Below are 8,653 nucleotides of genomic sequence, written 5' to 3' on the forward strand. Positions count from 1 at the left end.
TCGAGTTACAACTTCTCACTTATGTAAAGTAAAACAATGGAATGAAAATATGAAGAAAATGATCAAAAACAATGTTGACAAAAAGTGCCTAGAGAATATAAACAGTGAAAATTGACACATCTATAGGCATTATTACAGTGAAAATGTGCCCATGACCTGCACTACAACTAAATCTTTTACAACCGCATGTTTTGCATTTAATCTGGTACTTTAAATATTGAAGTGCTGAATTACGTATAGTAATAATTAGCAAGAAGACAGCAACAAAACATTTGGATATATATTTAGATGATACCATCCACTATTATGAACTGGTTTGAAATGACTAGATCGTAAAAATAACATAAACTCAGAGCTGCAAATCTATTTTCTGTCAATCCTCTGCTAAAGACACAGTGATATATATATATATAATAGTGGAGACATCTTTGTTTTGTTTTATTTACTTTAGAGGTTATTTAATATCACAATTTATCAGATAACCAGTCAGTTTGCCTTTGTTCACAATTTCACCAACGTATATAGGCTTAGCCTCTGGTTCAAACCTAGCGTTTCACCAATATTGTATTATATGTATATACTGTACAATGATATACTCCTGAAGCCCAAACTTGATGTAGGGAAAAGCTTCAAAAGAAGATTTAGAGTGTTAGGGTTGCCAACTGAATTACCGGTGAATAACATATTTTGAACTACATCCTACACTACACTAGGATGCTGTTTTGACTGCTGACGAAAAGCACAACATAAGTTAACATCTAATACTGCATTATCAACTATCTTCATCTTAGAAATTAGTATTTTAAAGTTGTTCTCTCCCATCATATTAATTCTTTTCTCGAGTGGGGATAAACAACTCAAACAAATAACAGTAGTTAACCTTATGGTCACGAGGCAAATAAACTTGAAGTTATCCTACCCTGCCCATACCAATGAAACAACTCACAATGAAGCAAATGACCAATTTTAATAGCTCATACTTAGTTTTGAGAAACCGGAATGCTTTACTCACTAGTTAATGACACAAAAATATTTAATTTAACATATTAACCTTGATAGACTTTTTTTAGCCTTAACTAAACCAAAAATTAAACAGAAAAATAAAATCACTTTCAGCATTATAGTGAATGAAGGCGAATTATAATAAGGTTGACCAGTATTTCCATTTCTGAAGCCTAAAAATGGCATTACATGAAACCTGCAACAAACACGCAGACCTAATCTCACAATTTTTCACCCTCTACACAGCTCTACCGCCATGATGCCTTGCATGCACCGAAATGAGGGGCGTTGTTGATATTACACTCAACCAATCACAACGAGGGGTATAAATGAAAGCAAACCAACAAGCTACATATACTTGTTAAATTATGTTGGAAAAAATTTGCTCAAAACAAAGAAGTTTGTGCTAAACATGTTAGTTAGATGTCTTATACCGAGTAGAAAATCTAACAATACTATAGGATGTTTTCTGCAGCTAATAAATATGGTATATGAAAAATAACCTAAAATAAACTCAGTAGAATACAAATGTAACTATATATTTTGTTACCCGAATATGTTCAATCTACTTGCATCGAAAGTGCAATAAAATCGTCAATAAATTACTCAGTAAACTCATGCAGTCAAGATTATCATAGAGTTATAAACCATGTAATTACGGCATGCTATAGAAAACTGCTGATTATATGCAGGAAAGACATCTTATTAACATGAATTCCACATCTAAATCAAGCTATCAGCGTTGGAAATACATGTAATCATGGTTTTTCAAAAAATCACATTTTTTTAATGTTTATGATTTTTTTGATAAATTTCACTTTTTCTGCTCATTTTTGTTCATGCAAAATGTTAGTGCATTGCATTACACATTAAAATGCTGGTGAAATCACTTTTAAGTATTACTGACGTACACCCTTTGGCACGTAATTTGGCAACGTTTTGTTTGTTTATTTCATCAATAGGAAAATAGAACAAAAAACTTAAGTAATAAACACATCACGTGGCTGTCAACATAAGAGTATATAATTAATCTCTAATAATGAACAATAAATATAACAACACAGAGGAGGTGATTATGAGGCCTAAATGCAACGGCGAACTGGTCAAGGCAAGGCCCAGTTAGACGATAGCGGAAAAAAAATAAACTCTCATTCCCGCTGCAAAAGATGAACTTTTAAACTACTTTTAAATTCGGAAATGGCCCTACGTTTTTTAACATATATAGGTAGTTGGTTCCATAGCACCGATTCTTGGTATGATGTTTTTCAATGACTGGCAGCAGAGCTAGATGGTGGAATGGGTAAATTCATAAAACTTTGTCTCGTAATTTTTACAGGCACAGCGTTTTAAAGATAATCTTGAAATGTTAGAAAAGCACGAACTTCTTTCTTACATTCAACAGCCATCAGAACTTATGGGCAACTATGTAAGTTAGTGTAGCAGAGCTACAAGCAGTTTCACACAAAGTACAAATAAAAGTCGAATACATAAAAAAAACTATGAAATAGTTAAGCCCGTTTTTCCTTGGTGTGATCGATGTGGTTCATCATGTGCGAAATATAAATACCAGCTTGCCAGTTTTTTTCAATACCAGGTTTCTTATTTTTGAATAAACAAGTTAAAGATAGAAATACTCTTTCAATGTTTGCACTTGAGCTGAATGCACTGAAATACTTGAAGTGATAATTATTATATGTGTATAGAATGTTAATAGTCACTAATAAGCCTGGATGGCTTAGATTAAAAGTAATCAGGAAAGTTATTAAGCAAAGCAACGTTTATTATTTATCTCCAGCATGTAACTCACTCCGCATGCGTAACAGGACACATAATCTCAAAGTAATTAAAAGCAGTTAATCTCAAAGCAAACACAACATCCCTCCGGGACTATTATAAAAAGTTCGTAATAAAAACGTAAACTAATAAATGTATCGAACAATACAAAATTCTAAACCACGAGTAATCCTCGGTAAATGAATATAATATATTTGAACTGTTAAGACCTAAACTACAGGCCAAGCACCGGAACTCAAAGCGACTCATTAAGACATTACAAACTCTTTGAACTTCGATGAGAGTTTCCGCTCTCGCGAGCTAACTCGAGGGATGGTAGTTTCAGGGACTAACTCGACGGGAGTTTGGGGAGTATTCGAATCAATCTTCTTAGCTACAGACACATGCCGCCTGATGGCACGGCCATTAGGACTAGAACAAACCATGTCAGCCCCTTGGATATCGATTACTTGATACGGTTCTGGGCTATAATTAGTATCAAGTTTACCTTTGACCTCACGTCTCATCACTACGGTATCACCTTGGCCAATTGACTGTTCTTTAGAATTTCTATCTGCATATTCTTTCATCTTTACTTTGTACTGCACATCCTGATCTCTGGCTTCATCGACAGTGCTGGGTGGATCACCAGTTAACATGGGTAGTTTTGTGCGCATTTCACGACCAAACATCAACGCAAACGGAGTCATACCAGTAGCGGTGTGTGGTGTGGCTTTATATGCCATTGAAAACTCTACTAGGGCTTTCCTCAAGTCTTTTCCTTCAGCCTTAGCAATTTTGAGAACTTTCAGAATAGTTCGATTTGCCCGCTCGACCTCGCCATTCGCTTGGGGCCAAAGGGGGGTTGTAGAAATCCATTGAATACCACACTGACTGAGATATGACTGGAATTCGTGGGACACAAACTGGGGACCGTTATCAGACCTTAACAATTCAGGGAACCCGTATAAAGCGAAGATGCTTTCCAGAAACGAAACAATGGTGTCAGCTTTAGTACTCTTCAGAAACGAAGTTTCAAACAACCGACTAAAATAGTCAATCAACACAACGACAAAACGACTATCTGGAAGCGGGCCAAAAATATCTATGCTGCAAAACTTCCAGGGACCATCGGGCATTTTAGTGGGAGTGATTGGGACAGGGGGACCGTTGGTGCTCACAAGTTGGCAGGGCATACACTGACGACACAAAATCTCCGCATCTTTATCGATTCCGGGCCACCAGACTTTAAGCCCAAGCCTCTGCTTAGTCTTAACTATCCCCTGGTGTCCCTCATGGGCTAAGCTGAGAACCTGCTGTCGAAGACTACTTGGGACAAAGATCCGATCACCTCTAAGTACAACACCCTCACAACTACTCAATTCTGTTCTTACGGACTTGACAATAGCTGAACACAATCTCCAATCACCTGATTTAATAGCTAAATCTATCGCTTTCGTTTCATCACAGGACTTGGCAGCTTCCTGTATGTCCGTCCAATTCATGGCACATGAGACAGCCATCTGAGCCACGGAACAAATAAACGAATCATCACTCAGAGGCCCCTAAGCATTACTTTCCGATACACTGAGACGAGAAAGGGGATCAGCAATATTGTGACAACCCGGCTTATATTCCAAAGTAAAATCAAAACTCTGAAGTCGCAAACTTATCCGCTCTAACCTCGGAGTAGGTTTCGACGTAGGCTTTCCAAAGATGCTTACTAACGGCTTATGATCCGTTGTTAGCCTGAACTTGGTGCCTAACAGGTACATCTTAAAATGCTCACAGGCAAACATCAAACCAAGAGCTTCCCTCTCTATTTGGGAGTATCGGGATTCAACATCCGATAGACGTCTATGACCATACGCGACAACTCGAGCAACACTACCTTGACTTTGACTCTGATACAGAACACAACCCAAACCCACAGGACTAGCATCCGCAACCACAGTAGTAGGGGCATCCTTATCATAGTATGCTAGTGTATCAGCATTTCCCATTAGGCTTTTGACCTTATCAAACGACTCTTGGTGCACCTTAGACCACTTAAACGAGACAGATTGTTTGGTCAGACCCCACAATGGAGCTGAAACTGTGGCCAAGTCACGAACATATCTCCCAACAAATTGAACTAATCCTAGAAATCCTTTAAGCTCAGCCACTGTCTCAGGCTCTCTAGCTGACACAATTGACTCAACTTTCGCAGGATCAGGAGACACACCAGAGTGAGAAAGAACATGACCAAGAAACTTGATTGATGACAAACCGAAACTGCATTTGGCATCATTCAGAGTGAGACCGCACTCAGACAGGCGCGTCATGACTTGCAGCAACCGTTCTCTATGTTCATCAGCGTCTTTATCGTACACAACAATATCATCTGCCATGTTCAAAACACCATGTAAACCATTGAGAATCTTTTGTATCGTATACTGAAACACCTCGGGGGCGGCTGATACCCCCATACCCAGTCTTTTCATACGGAACAACCCAACATGGCTAACAAATGTAGTAATATCTCGAGAACCAGGCTCAAGTTCGCACTGGAAAAACCCTTGTTTTAGATCCAACTTCGAAAACACTTTAGCCCCATTCAACTCTACCAACATCTTTTGTATTGTTGGGACAGGGTATCTTTCCGGAATAATCGCCGTATTAGCCCTCCGCATGTCCACACAGAGTCTAATGTCATCACCAGCCTTAGGAACTACAACTAAGGGGCTAACCCATGTGGAGGCAACACCTTGCACTGACTCGATGATGTCTTCCTCTAACAACTTTGTCAACACATCCTCCACCTTACTACGATAGCTGAACGGCAAACGCCTGACAGGTTGGGCCACAGGATCACAATGGGGGTCAATGTGCAACTTAACTTGCACGTCTCTAAGCTTACCAACACCATTGAAACACTCGGGATACTTGGCCTTTACAAAAGTCTCTAAGTTACCACTACCATGTTCAGTCAAACTACAGACGTTATGATTCACATTGATAACACTGAGCTTACTAGCAGTATGAGCACTAATTAGATTACAGGCATTACCGTTGAATACAAAAAATGTAGCATCAGTAGAAACAGACTTTACAGTAATCCTAGCACTAAATTGACCTAACAGATCTAAAGGTGTCGATTGACCAAACGCGAACAGCCGTTTACTAGGGGGCTGTAGGTCTACATCGCCACTCATGGTATTGTAAGTGTGTTTATCTATAATGTTATCTACTGCTCCAGAGTCTATAAGAAACGTTATTTTCCTACCGTTGAGTAGAGCACTACACTTAGGAGCTTTAAACTCGTGCTCATTGCTTACTGCGAACTCATGGTTAAAACTGTCCAGAGATGAAGTCGACTGAGGCGTGTTATCAGAAATCGCAGGCTCCTCACTGATAGCATTTGCACTAGACTTCTTCGATTTACGGCAGTATCTAGCATCAGAATAATGTCCCTCCTTATTACAGTCACGGCAGGTTTTCTTGAGAGCAGGGCAGTTTCCATCATTAGCTTTATGCCCTTCCTTAGAGCACCGGAAGCAGACTACTTAGGTACTACTAACAGCCGTACCCTTCGATTTACGATTGAAGCTTCTCTTCGGTTGTGATTGGGTAACTCGAGCAACCACATCAGTTGTGGTGGTACCAGGCCTAAGCAAAGCATTCTCTCTGTTTTCAAGCAGTTGTACTGTCCCGGCAACTCTCATAGCACCAGCTAAGGTTGTAACAGTAGCATCCTCAACAAGCTTGCGTGTGAGAACCTTATGATTTACTCCTGATATAAACTGTTCTAGCAAATTTTCTTCCAATCTACCTGCAAAGTTGCAATATTTAGCTCCTTTCCTGACACGAATGTGAAAGTCACTGATGGTTTCATTGTCAGCTCTTGAGATACTACGAAATTGAGTTCTTTCCAGGCGCTCATTTCTTGGAGTACCAAAGTGAGTGATTAATTGCTGCCGTACATCATCATATGTAACTTCCCGAGGTACTGTAGGTGAAACTAGATCCTTTAGAGTCTGATACTGAGTCCCATTAAAAGTATAGGCACTTTATTTGCATCATCAGTAGCTGCTACAGTAAAATAACAATCCAGTCTCTCTAAATAGGACTCTATCTCTGTTCCCTCCTCAAAACTAGGAATTGATAACCCAGCTGCCATTATCCTTGTATCCTCGTCACCAATATTATATGTGTATAGAATGTTAATAGTCACTAATAAGCCTGGATGGCTTAGATTAAAAGTAATCAGGAAAGTTATTAAGCAAAGCAACGTTTATTATTTATCTCCAGCATGTAACTCACTCCACATGCGTAACAGGACACATAATCTCAAAGTAATTAAAAGCAGTTAATCTCAAAGCAAACACAACAATAATGTCATTTATTCAACAAAATAGTGAAGAAAAAGCTGCACCAATAACAGCTGATACTTCACAATTAATTCTGCGTTGAGATTTACTTAATAAACTAATAGATCCTAATTTCAAAGGTGCTTTTGCCACATTTTACTATGTATGCAGTCAACTATCCGCAACACACTTACTAATTCATGACAGAAGAGTGTGTACAGATTCGTTACACAGATCAAAACAAGATACTTTGTCTAGAAACATTGATTTTTGCAAAACAATGAAAAGGCAAAGAAAGCATTATTTTTTTCATAAAAATCATGATTTAAATCATTTGATGTTTTCTTGCCAATCCTGCAAGCTATAGATAACAAAGCTGAGTAAACAGTTGAAAGTTCACTTGAAGAAACAAAACTACCTTCCGTCTAAGCAACGTGTACTCTTTCACGTGAAGCTATAAAAAACTTTCAGTTAATAAAACTAGCTAAAACACATTAAACAAATAAGCATATCATTTCACCAGTGCAACTGTGTTATTTCTTCAACCTCGATCCAAATACTCTTGCTTGATCATTATGCTATCGCGTTATACAGATAATGATTTGAAAAACCCAAACATAATTGTAAGCATGCGCAAACGTAGTTTCCGATTGTTTTTAATGTTTGCGCTACAAACGCCACATCCGGCGAGTTTTCGTCTGGTGGTTGCCGTAAATATACGTGTAAAGTAGGTGTGTCAAGGCTCGCCAACCGGCCGTCGGTAAAATGATGCTTGCGTTGCTGAACTGTCAAACCTTAGCACGTGAACTGTTAAGACAGGCACGCGTATTTGGCCTTCAAGCATACATGTATTTTGTACCAGGTTATTTGGCTTACAACATGCGCAATTTATGCCAATGAAACGCGGCAACCAAACCTCATTACCTCGGTGATCAGGTTTGTTTATGACTTAAAATTGTAATTAAGACTTATCAGAAGATAACACGCACTCGCAGTTTTTAATTGTCACAAAAAGTAAGGGATGTGTAAGACCTATCTATCTATCTATCTCGATAAAATATCTCTTGTGGCCCGATAAGCCTTTAGAGATAAGATGCGACTATAACGATAAAAGAGATCAGATATTCTTGTAAAATCGAGAGTTAAATAAAATCTGCTACTGAGCTTGTTCCATATATATATCAAAACTTCATGACTCGGTTAAAAAATGAGAACTTCATGGCATCTGTATTAATAGTGTGCCTAATATTAGACCCACGAGTAAAATAGGCGGAGTTGCACAGTGTAAACTTTTTAAAATCGACCATAAGGTCTTGATTTAAAAATTTCAGTAAAGTGTTTTTATCCTTAGTGCATCTTCTCTCTACAAGAGTGTGCCAAGACATGTTTTCCATTAAAGATGTAATACTGTCATACTTTCTAAAACCGTTTGCCCATCTGAACGCTCTTCTGTTTATGGCTTCTAAATCCCTAATGATGTACATAAAATGTGGATTCCACACCTCTGAAGCATACTCCAGTAAAGGACG

At 38.4% G+C, this 8,653-nt stretch overlaps 1 protein-coding gene across 2 annotated transcripts in view; it reads right to left on the reverse strand.

The window, feature by feature from the left end:
• Positions 1-7,723, reverse strand: part of LOC137393733 (centrosomal protein of 83 kDa-like) — a 30,582-nt gene extending 22,859 nt beyond the window's left edge. For both annotated transcript variants that reach the window (XM_068080414.1, XM_068080415.1), the window contains exon 1: positions 7,645-7,723. The gene's annotated coding sequence lies outside the window, so the exon portion shown is untranslated. The remainder of the gene's footprint in view (positions 1-7,644) is intronic.
• Positions 7,724-8,653: the final 930 nt, after the last annotated feature.

Source organism: Watersipora subatra, chromosome 4 (assembly GCF_963576615.1).
Source record: "Watersipora subatra chromosome 4, tzWatSuba1.1, whole genome shotgun sequence".
Lineage (NCBI taxonomy): Eukaryota > Metazoa > Bryozoa > Gymnolaemata > Cheilostomatida > Watersiporidae > Watersipora > Watersipora subatra.